The sequence below is a fragment of the Carettochelys insculpta genome, chromosome 4 (genome assembly GCF_033958435.1).
Source record: "Carettochelys insculpta isolate YL-2023 chromosome 4, ASM3395843v1, whole genome shotgun sequence".
NCBI classification, from domain to species: Eukaryota; Metazoa; Chordata; order Testudines; family Carettochelyidae; genus Carettochelys; species Carettochelys insculpta.
Genome location: NC_134140.1, coordinates 105,549,097 through 105,560,500, shown reverse-complemented (window position 1 = coordinate 105,560,500; position 11,404 = coordinate 105,549,097).

Genomic DNA, 11,404 nt, shown 5'->3' with positions numbered 1-11,404 from the left:
GGGACTTAGCCTGCAGTGGAACAGCTATTACCTGTATTAGATCATATCTTGATAACCTCTATCAGAAACCCTATGGCTGTTTCTACACATGCCCTTTCCTCCAGAAGTGGCATGCTAATAAACAGCCTGAAATATGCTAATGAGGTGTGGATGCAAACTCCTGGTACCTCAATAGCAAAAGGTCACATGATTTGGAGTCTGGAAGATCTTCTCCCAGACTCCAAAACATGTAGAAGCATGGCTTTGGGGAAGACCCCCTGGGGGCCATGCTTCTACTTGTTTTGGAGTCTGGAAGAATGTTTTCTGGACCCCAAATCATGTGACCTTATGCTAATGAGGTGCCAGGAGTTTGCATCCATGCCTCATTAGCGTATTCCAGGCTGTTTATTAGCATGCCACTTTCAGTGCAAAGTGGCATGTGTAGAAACAGCCTATATGAACTTAGCCCCCTGACAATTGCCAGGAAATTGGGACTAAAATTCAATGTTTTAAGTCTCTTCCCTTGGAACGTAATCTCTTCTACACTGGTACTCCCTTGGTGCATGCAGAGAGTGCTTAATATATAGCAGGTGCTACAAAAAAATGACCTAAGAAATAGTCACATAAAACCCAAATGAGATTTCAGAAGGCTCTGGGAAATAAACTATGGCCATTTCTCTACAGCCCTATATGTTAAACACCTACAGCTACTCTAAGTTAATGTTCTACCAGGAGAACTAATGCTGAATGGTATTGTAGTTTTCCTAGATTATTCCCTGCTAGCTTTTAGTGTCAGTACTAGTTCCCAAATATCAAACAGAATTTGGCAGAAGCAAAGCAACAAAGAGGTCCCAGTGGAGGCCTTGTATCATTCTATACCACTGTACTAGCTCCCTTTAAAGGGAGAGGTATCAGGCTGCAGTGACTTTTCTATTTTGTTCTTCACTGTGACACAGGATTCTGCAGGTGAAATCCTGTCCCCGCCCCCCCCTTCCATTGAAGTCAATGAAAATTTTCCCAATGCCTTAAATAGGGCCAGAATTTCACCCTGTGACTTCAGTTAGCCACATCTAGCAAACAGCTCTGCTGTAGCATGTTTTGTTGCCCTTGTTTTCTATGCTATTTTTCTCCCAACTGCCTAAATGAGGGTTGAGCCACTGGCAGCCCCAGGGTCTGCATTCAGCCCACCAGATGATTTGACCTCTCAACCTAGCTGGAGTAAGGCCTTCCTGTAGAAAGGTGCTGGGGTAGAGGGTCTCATCTGCACATGGACACATGGCTCTTGCCAGGGCAAGACAGCGGACTCAAAACCCATTCTGTGGTGAGGAATGGAGGTAGGAGCAGGGTGGTCTATTTTCCTACTAGTCCCAGGACCTCCTACATCCCCCTATGGTCACCCTACCCTTGTTACATGCCCCAGCATCAGGGCCTACATCCCTGACATGTACCCTGGCCGGTCAGAGGTTGTGGCCCTATACTATATTCTAATTGCCCTTCCCTAGCTTAGATGGACCTTTGTATTGTACATCAATTTCTCGATTGTGTTTGTTTTAGATGCCCTGCTAAATTCAGTATTTAAGTGTTAAAAAGCCAGCAGAAAGTTTTTTTAAAAAAATTACTATATGTAAAAGCATCTAGAGACATAGCTTAGTTGCAGCTATTTTGACTTCCTTGAATAGCTAGTAAAGAATGATAAGCATAAGTAAGATGAATATTTTATTCAGCATTTACCAATTATCTTTCTTTTGTTGCCTTCTTACAAAAACAGCCTGTCTATGTGGAACAGATGCTGCTTAAAAACTGGTGGTATTTGCTTGGATTATAAGACAGAGGCACCCTTTTCAGCTAACTATTTTTATATTCTAATTGCCAAATTCAAAGGATCCACTTTAGACTTTATTCCATCACAGAGTAATATTTCAAGTTAATTTTCCAATTAGCATTCTCCAGTTTGTACAAAGGACAACCCATTTCACAGTCTTGATTTATATTAGGAAGACAATAGCCAACATTTTGAAGTGAGTGGCCCTTCTCTTGTCTGTTGTAAGAGTATTTTTGGCTCCCTTAGACTTAGCCATAAGTGAGTAACAATTTAGAAGCTAGTTATTTATTACCCCATGGCAGCAGAATATCCAGTCACTTCAGGGATGTACTTTTTCGTGACTGCCAGAAGTGGAGGGGAAGAGCACCTGCTTCTCTAGTTCTGAAACATGGCAAACAGCAGCAACATCAATAAACCCTGAGGCAACTACAGCCCAACCCTGAGTTCCTCAGCTAGCCTGTCAGTTTGTTTTTTTTCCTGGCTGAGGGTGGCTGATTTGTGATCTGCAACGCTCACCACTAAATGGGTTATTTATTGTGCTCTAAGTTCCTAGGCACTTGGGGAAGCAGAGGAAGGTGTTTACATCTACCTTCCTCTGCGCATAAGTGGCAAAAAAATGAAGAGGAAGCGTTAACAAAACCCACTAATTCCCTCTCACCCCTCCATTAGTTCCTCAATCCTTGAAAGGGTTTTCAGGGATGGAGAAGAATGGGAAATATGTTAAGAATGTTCTTTCCTGAAATCCTACAGAAGCCTTACAAGATGAGGTGCTAATAAAAACAGCTTAGTGAATTACATTAGACTCTTGATAAAATAAGTCACCTGCCCACATCTATAGCCCAGAACTCTAATTAAAAAAGACAAAATTCTGCATCTGTACATTGCATCTCAATACAGAGACCAACTCTGTTTAAGGAATTCCACCCCTTGCTTAGGTTAAAATTAGGTATGCATTTCTTCATAGCAGCTGTGGATTGTAGTTATGCTGTTGTAGTAACAGCATTTTGAATTTAAGTCTCAATTCCTTACCAGTGTTAATATCTCAGTCTCTCCTGGGAAGTAGTTATGGATTATTTGCATTATATAGATTGAGAAATATCAGTAATGGCATAGAGCACACACTTATTTGTTGATACCAAGCTAGAAGTGTCTGCAAGTTCTTTGGAGGGTAGGATTAAAATTCAAGAGGATCTCTACAAATGGTCTGAAGTGAACAGGATGAAATTCAAAAAAGTGGACAAAAGGTGAAGTACTCCACTCAGGAACAATCAGTTGCACATACACAGAATGGAAAGTAACTACCTAATGAAGGAGAACCACAGAAAGGGATCAAGGAATCATGGCAGATTACAAGGTAAATATTTGTCAAGTAGCACTTTAAAGACTAGCAAAATGGTTTATTAGGTGAGCTTTCGTGGGACAGACCCACTTCTTCAGACCACAGCCAGACCAGAACAGGGGGTCTGTCCCACAAAAGCTCACCTAATAAACTATTTTGCTGGTCTTTAAAGTGCTACTTGACTGCTTTTGTTTTGATAGTGTATAGACTAGCATGGCTTCCTCTCTGTTATTAGGCAACAGTGTAAGAGTTGCCAACACAAACAAAACCTTCTGACACAGCCCTGTCATTTTGCATTAGCAGGATTATTGTAAGCAAGATTGACAAGTCATTCTTCCCATTGCTGAACTTTCTAGCAACTTGATTCCAAAATAGTATGCACTATATTTGATGCGAAGCAGGCCCACCAATGAAGTGGGGGGAGCAAAGAAAGGCGGCAGTTTTCCGGGGCCTAGTGTTTCAAAGTAGCAGGTGGAGCCAGCAGTTCTAGGCCCCTTCGAAGTGACACAGCAGTGCTGCTCAAATACTATGGCTGTGGCTACACAAGCCCATGCCTTTTCAAAAGGATGCTAATGAGCCTCTTCAACAGATGCTAATAAGGTGCCTCCATGAATATGCAGCACCTCATTAGCATAATGGCAACCGCACGTGTTTCAGAAGTGCCTCTTTCTAAACATGCACTGCTTGTGTAGACAGAGGCCTTTCGAAAGGACCCCGTGGATTACAAAAGCTCCTTCGCAAAACCAAATGGGAAGAAGGGGTTTTCAAAGTCCAGGGGTCCTTTCCAAAGGCCCTTGTCTACACAAGCAGTGCATGTTTTGAAAGCAGCACTTTCAAAACATGTGTGGTTGCCATTATGCTAATAAGGCACTACATATTCATGGAAGCACCTATTACTATTGAGGAAGTGGCTCATTAGCATACCCCTTTCAAAAGGCAGGGACTAGTACAGCCCTAGCCTATGTGGGTAGGGTGTTGGCAGTAATTATGCCACAGTCCAGGCAGGATTAAGGGCTGACTGTCCTAGGCTTGGTTTTAGACTCTTGACCCTGCCCCTTCTGGGGGTTCCAAGCTAGGACCACCCCCCCACACCTTTCCTCTGAGCTTTAGACATTAACCCTACTGATTAGCTTGCAACCAATAGGCTTGGAGCATTTTCATGTAACTAAGGGATTGTTTTAAAAAACTACCCCTAAATATGGGAAAAAAGATTCTCCAAGCTACAATGTGAAACCACTTTAACCAAAGTAAGTGAACAGCCTTCTGTAGAATGAGAGCTCCAACAGTATGCAGTGATCATTTTAAAAGCAGCTGTTGTGATTTTGCCAAAGTTACAGGGGACTGCTACAAGATTTTATAAAATTAAGTTTATGCAGAATGTGTAGTGACACCCATAGTTAAGCTTTCCTGACACTTCATTTTAAGACCTTGCATAATACCTGGTGTTAAACAGTCAATAGAAATTTAATGTTTAGCAGCTGACATAGCTGAAGATTCTATATGCACTGAAAATGCTACATCCCTACTTATCTCCAGGTGCATGTATGCTCTAACCCAGGTCAGTAAAGGCTCTTCCTGCTATGATGCCAACACCTGGCCTGAGAGCAAGGAGATTCTCCTTTGTGCACTAGATGTCTGCCTACTCAGCGCACAGCACTGAAGAGAAGGATAAAGCACCTGATTGCTCACCAGAAACCTGTTAAAGTCCTGAACCTCATCACAGCTGGATTTCAGAAATGTTGAGTCTTTGGAATAGGTTCCCAGATTCCCCACAAGCTGTATTGTTATAACACGCTGAACCAAGCCTCCAGAGTCATTCTGTAAGCATGAAGGACTGGAAGGTGCCTCTTGAGTAATTGAGTGGAGTCCTCTGCTGTTATGGGCAACCAAATCACAATCCTTCTGCCCTCTGCCACACCCCTGGTACTCTCCTTTGAGGGGTCAAATATGACCCTAGATCAAAATTCACTACTTCAGCCCCATAACCAGTAGTATGCCACCACTGACTACAGAATCAGGAGGGCTGTCTAACCTCTCTCCCCCTTTTGCACATATGGAGAGTGAGTGAAGCCAGGAGTGTGGGACAGACAGGCATCTTAACTGATTGCCTCTGAACAGAGGTGGGGCAGGGGAATCTGACAGATTTGCCAAAAATGCAACTTTGGCTGATCTGAAGTTACTCATGAATTGCACAGGAATGGACCAAATGTTTTGAACAAAACCCCAAAATGTTGAGGCATAACTCACGAGACAGACAGAGGTCAAGTCCTTCAATTGCCTCTGAAATTTTAGGTTCTCTTGTGTGCACATTAGGATGTAGAGCTTAATTACTGGGATTGCTCAATTCAGAGCAATATGCAAGGAATTAATCAGGGTTGTGGGGGTAATACAGCTGTTATTTGCAGGAGCTCTCCATTGCTGCAGAAGCTGAAGGTGTGCGGTTAGTGTGGCAGAGGACTGCAGGAAGAGAAATGAGGTCTTCATTATAAATTGTCATGAAGAATTGGGTTCTATGCCTTTCTCCAAAAGAATTCCAATGCAACACTGGGCAAGCCACTTAAACAAAATGTCCAGTTTATTATGTTTGTTCGTTCTCTGGATGCTTGACATGAAACCCTGGACTCCAAGTTGCAGAAGTACTGAGCACAGTACAACTAAAGTCAGAGGGAGCTATGTATTGATCATGTGATGTGCTATAAAATACAAAGCAGTCAAAAGAAAAAACAGTAGTCTCCTACTAGGCATATAAAATTAGTGGATGTTTAGTGTTCATGTCTGTGCCTTAGTTCCCTCCCACCCCATCTGTAAAACTGGGATAAGTTTCCCACATCTTATAAGGGTGCTGTGAAGACAATGGATGTTTGTAAAGCACTCAAATAAGCTGTGAGCACCACAGAAGAGCAGAATAAATAATTCTGTCAGCACGGTTTGAAGGCCAAGTAAGGAGGCATGGAATCCGTAAAAATATGGAACAGCTGCTCATTAAGTGAGCACTGTCCCTTCTGTGACAGAAGGCAGGTTCTGTGGAAAACTAGCATGTGATCAAAAGACCACCCTCAGGGGCTAAATTAAGGTTGAATGAGCAGCCTTAATTCTGGTATTTAATTTCTGGGAATATGACTTTGCAGCCTTAAAAACAAATGAAAAGTTAAAGACAAAAGTAAGACTGAAGGGAAAAGTTACCAGTCAAGTAGATCAATACTTGGTTAGTGTTTTAAAGTTAATGTTGCATTCTTTTTACTCAGTGTAGCCAAATAAAGTCAGAGCTGTTGCAATTGCCAAGGGCAACTAAGTAAGGTCACAACTCATCAGCTGTGCCTCCAGTATCACTTCATTTATGTTATACAGGGCTAGCAATCAACCAGTAATTACAGAAGGGGATGAGTTGAGGAGAATGTGGCAGTCACTTCTGACTTTTCATGCTTATCAGTTTAACTTACACTCTTCACATTATTTCAGCTGCTTTTGTATTTAATACAGCCAACAATAAGGAAATGACTGAATAATTCATTTGCATGTTTAACTATTTTACATAAATGCAACTCTTGGTAACAAGCCACAATTCAGCTGTCAGAATCAGTAATATCTGTGGTAACTTTCCAAGCAGAGTTAGAATTAAAACTTCAGTTTACTCTTTCAGCCTCCAACAGAATCTATGGGCCACTTCAATATTATCATATTGTAATCAAAGTTTAAACATATCATTAAATCATCAGGGAGAGATCTGTGGTAATTGCTAATCTATAGTAGAGTGCTAAGTTTGAGACTAAAGCAGCAATTATTTCAGGATTTAGTGTCACTATGACTTTAGGGCTACGTCTACACGTGCACCCAACTTCGAAATAGCTTATTTCGATGTTGCGACATCGAAATAGGCTATTTCGATGAATAACGTCTACACATCCTCCAGGGCTGGCAACGTCGATGTTCAACTTCGACGTTGCTCAGCCCAACATCGAAATAGGCACAGCGAGGGAACGTCTACACGCCAAAGTAGCACACATCGAAATAAGGGAGCCAGGCACAGCTGCAGACAGGGTCACGGGGCGGACTCAACAGCAAGTCGCTCCCTTAAAGGGCCCCTCCCAGACACACTTTCATTAAACAGTGCAAGATACACAGAGCCAACAACTAGTTGCAGACCCTGTATATGCAGCACGGACCCCCAGCTGCAGCAGCAGCAGCCAGAAGCCCTGGGCTAAGGGCTGCTGCCCACGGTGACCACAGAGCCCCGCAAGGGCTGGAGAGAGAGTATCTCTCAACCCCCCAGCTGATGGCCGCCATGGAGGACCCCGCTATTTCGATGTTGCGGGACGCGGATCGTCTACACGTCCCTACTTCGATGTTGAACGTCGAAGTAGGGCGCTATTCCCATCCGCTCATGGGGTTAGCGACTTCGACGTCTCGCCGCCTAACGTCGATTTCAACTTCGAAATAGCGCCCAACACGTGTAGACGTGACGGGCGCTATTTCGAAGTTACTGCCGCTACTTCGAAGTAGCGTGCACGTGTAGACGCAGCCTAGGTGTGATAACACTGTACCTTCTCATGCAAGCTGTAAATGAGACCAAATCAAATTCTTTACTGGTATAATTGTACTGATTTAAATGGCATTGCACCTATTTGCATCAGAGGATTTGGTGCACTGACTTCAATGAAACCCATTACATCCTTTTAAATTTAGTGATCAGTTTCCCCTAAATCAAGTTTGAAAATGTAATTGATATAATGTTCTTCTCTCTTGGCTATAGCTTCTATGAAGCAATGCACTGAAAAATGGATTTTTATCAGATGGACAGATACTGTCTGGAGATAGGGTCTGTATTCAAAAAGAGAACTGCATCACAACTGAAACATTTTTAAAGATCTAACTTCAATCTAATTGAAGCTAGCACTCCACTTTCATAGAATCACAGGGTGACTGCCACTACTATGGTAGTTATTTCTCCTTACAGAAGGAACAACAACCCTTTAAATTTGGATTCAGACAGCATTACTAAATTATTAACTTCATAACATTTAAACATTTGCTGAAGTATTTTTGTTCTCTTGTATTTGGCTTTTCAAAAATATTTATTTGTAATGTTTCTCATTTAAAAGCACTCAGGATCTACATGCAAAACAGGCATTACATATGCAACTGAATTTAAAAAGATATAAATATGGGTGTATATACCAGATATATTTGATCAATTACACTTGTTATTGTACTGGGGTGGCAGTCTCCTCTTGTGACCACACCCAAGCTGAGCAGATATGCCTACACCCTCAGTCTATTGAGGTTCTTCAGTGACACAGCCCCTCAGCTGAATCATACAGTCTATATATGAAAATAAAACAAACCCCTTCCCATATGCAAGCCCAAGAGTGCCTCTGTCAGTGTCCTCATTAAGATCTTTCAGTTTTTTCCTACTCCAAGCCAGAGTAGTACACCCTGGGCTTCCTTCCTGGAAGGAACATTTTCACCCTCTCACTGGCCTTCTGGTTTCACTATAACCCAATTCCACCTCTCTGGGATGTCTCAGTATTCAAGCCACTTCTCCCACCACCCTCTGTGCCCCAGGCCAGGGACCCTGCATACATAGGAGCTGCCTGTTAGATCCATGTTACTGGGGCTCTTATTCCCTAGGCCACCACCCCATGGCCCTGTAAAATTTTTGGCCTTACCTCAGTGCTCCATCTTGTTTTCCACAAGCTCTGCCACTACACAGCTACTCTCACAATAAGAAAAACAAACACCAAGCAGCCCCATAGCATCTTTACTCCTTGAATTCCACAGAGCAACTAAACAGGAGGCTGTTCTGCAGCTACTTTTATATAGCCGTCTGGGCTCCTGATTGGCTGCATCCCCCTGCAGTCACTCTTGCTTGCTTGGAGGACCTCTCTACTGCCTTTTTTCCCAACTGGAGCAGGGTGTGGCAGGACTTCAAGGCCTCCAGCAGGGGGCTTTAGGACCTAGTCCACTCCATCACAGTCATATATTCAATAATGAATGAAAATAGAATGGAAAAAACATAGGGCCTTTTCCCCCTCTCCATCCCCCGGCCCAAATTCACTTACAGAGGTTTTCACGCTAGGATTTCATTTACTTTAGTGGAGAAACATCGGATTTACTCCACTGTAAACAAGGAGGAAATCAAACCAAGTGGATATGCTGATATATTCCTGTAGTTGGTGCAGGGTGACAGTGGTTGGGTTAGACTTGCAGACTTTGGCTTACAGAAGGTAAACTCCCTCACCGACTTTTCTTATTAGAAGATAAGTCTGGTTTGAAAGAAAAAAGTTTGCTTGTGTTAAGTTAACTACTAGAGCAATAACTGGGCTTAAATTAGAATGAAGGAAAACACAAAACGTTTGGTGGGAGAGATAGGAAAACAAAGGGAAGATGCTATTAGGATGGAGAAAGGAGAAGAAAGCAGAGACGAAGGCAGAAGTTAGAGGAGAGAGGAAAATGGAGGTGGCAGAGGGAGCAGGAACAGAACGTATAACTTATGAGGAGCAGAGGGATGCTAGAGGGATGGATTAAGAAATAAATACAATATTCAGTATCTTCAGCAATGATTTAGATATTGGCATAGAGAGTATACTTATGACATTTGCAGATATCAAGCAGGGAGGGGTTGCAACTGCTTTGGAGGATAGGGTCAGAATTCAAAATGATCTGGACAGACTGCAGAAATGGTCTGAGGTAAACAGAATGGAGTTTAATAAAGATAAATACAAGGTACTCCTCTTAGGAAAGAACAATCAGACTCATACATACAAAATGGGAAGTGACTGTCAAGGAAGGAGTACTGCAGAAAGGGATTTAGGGGTCATAGTGGACTGCAAGCTAAATATGAGTCAACAGTGTGATGCTGTTGCAAAAAAAAGCAAAGATGATTCTGGAGTTGAGAGCAAAACATGGGAAGTTATTCTTCCGCTCTACTCAGCACTCATTAGGCCTCAACTGGAGTATTGTGTTGAGTTCTTGGCACCACATTTCAAGAAAGATGTGGAGAAATTGGAGAAGGTCCAGAGAAGGCAACAGGAAAGATAAAAGGTCTAAAGAACATGAGCTACGAGGGAAGACTGAAAGAACTTGGCTTGTTTAGAAAAGAGAAGACTTAGAGGGGACATGATAGCAGTTTTCAGGAACCTAAAAGAGGGTTACAAGGAGGAGGGAGAAAATTTGTTCTCCTTGGCCTCTGAGGATAGGTCAAGAAGCAATGGGGCTTAAACTGCAGCACGGGAGGTTTAGCTTGGACATTAGGAAAAGCTTCCTGTCTGTCAGAGTGGTTAAACACTGGAATCGACTTCTTTAGGGAGGCTGCGGAATCTTCATCACTGGAGATATATAAGAGCAGGTTAGGTTAGATAGACATCTGTCGGGGATGGTCTAGACGGTGCTTGGCCCTGCCATGAGGGCAAGGGGCTGGACTCGATGACCTCTCAAGGTCCCTTCCAGTTCTAGTGTTTTATGATTCTATGATACACTTATCTCTCGATTTACAAACTTTTGATTTATGAATTTTTGCTACAACAAAAAATATAAATTTATAGCTATTTTCCAATTTATGAACATATTTTCACTAAAAAGAAGAACCAACCTTTGTATGAGCATCTGCTGCATAAGTAATGAAAGTGGAGACATGGAAGGAGACATGAAATTGAAGCCTCTCCTTGTTTACCATTTGGAAAATCTGAGGGCACTTAAAGGGCATCATTACCTGTGGTCTGGCAGTCTAATCAAAAGGCAGGTTTTTGCTGATTACTAACAAGCTACCTTTCCTCATTCATTTCTATTGTGCTGAACATAATCTGGATAATAAATATCTGCTGATCTCCAATAATGCTCCTGGGCACTCTATCAATGCAGAAGACTATGGTGATAACTTTTGAGTGTTTTCTTCACCCCCAAATACCACTTCCATCCTTCAGCCAATGGATCAAGGTGTCATTGTTAAGTTTAAAGCTTACTTGATCTGTAACTGGCAAGGTATCTTGTATCTGCATCAGCTGCAGAAGGCAAACCAACAACTAAGCAGTGGTGGAAGAGCTATAACTTCAAGATGGCTTGTAGCCGGTTGGGGCTCCTGGAGGGGATCCTCCCCTTCCAGGTCAGTGGGTGGCCCCTCTGCCCCACTGCCATGGATACCCCAACAACCCCCAAGTCACTAGATTAGGGGATTCCCACCTCACTTCAGGTGGGTGAGAGGCAACAGTTTGAAGCCTGGCCTTACTTCAGGCAGGCTCTGGGGAAAATTAGCTCATGTCAGGGCCTAG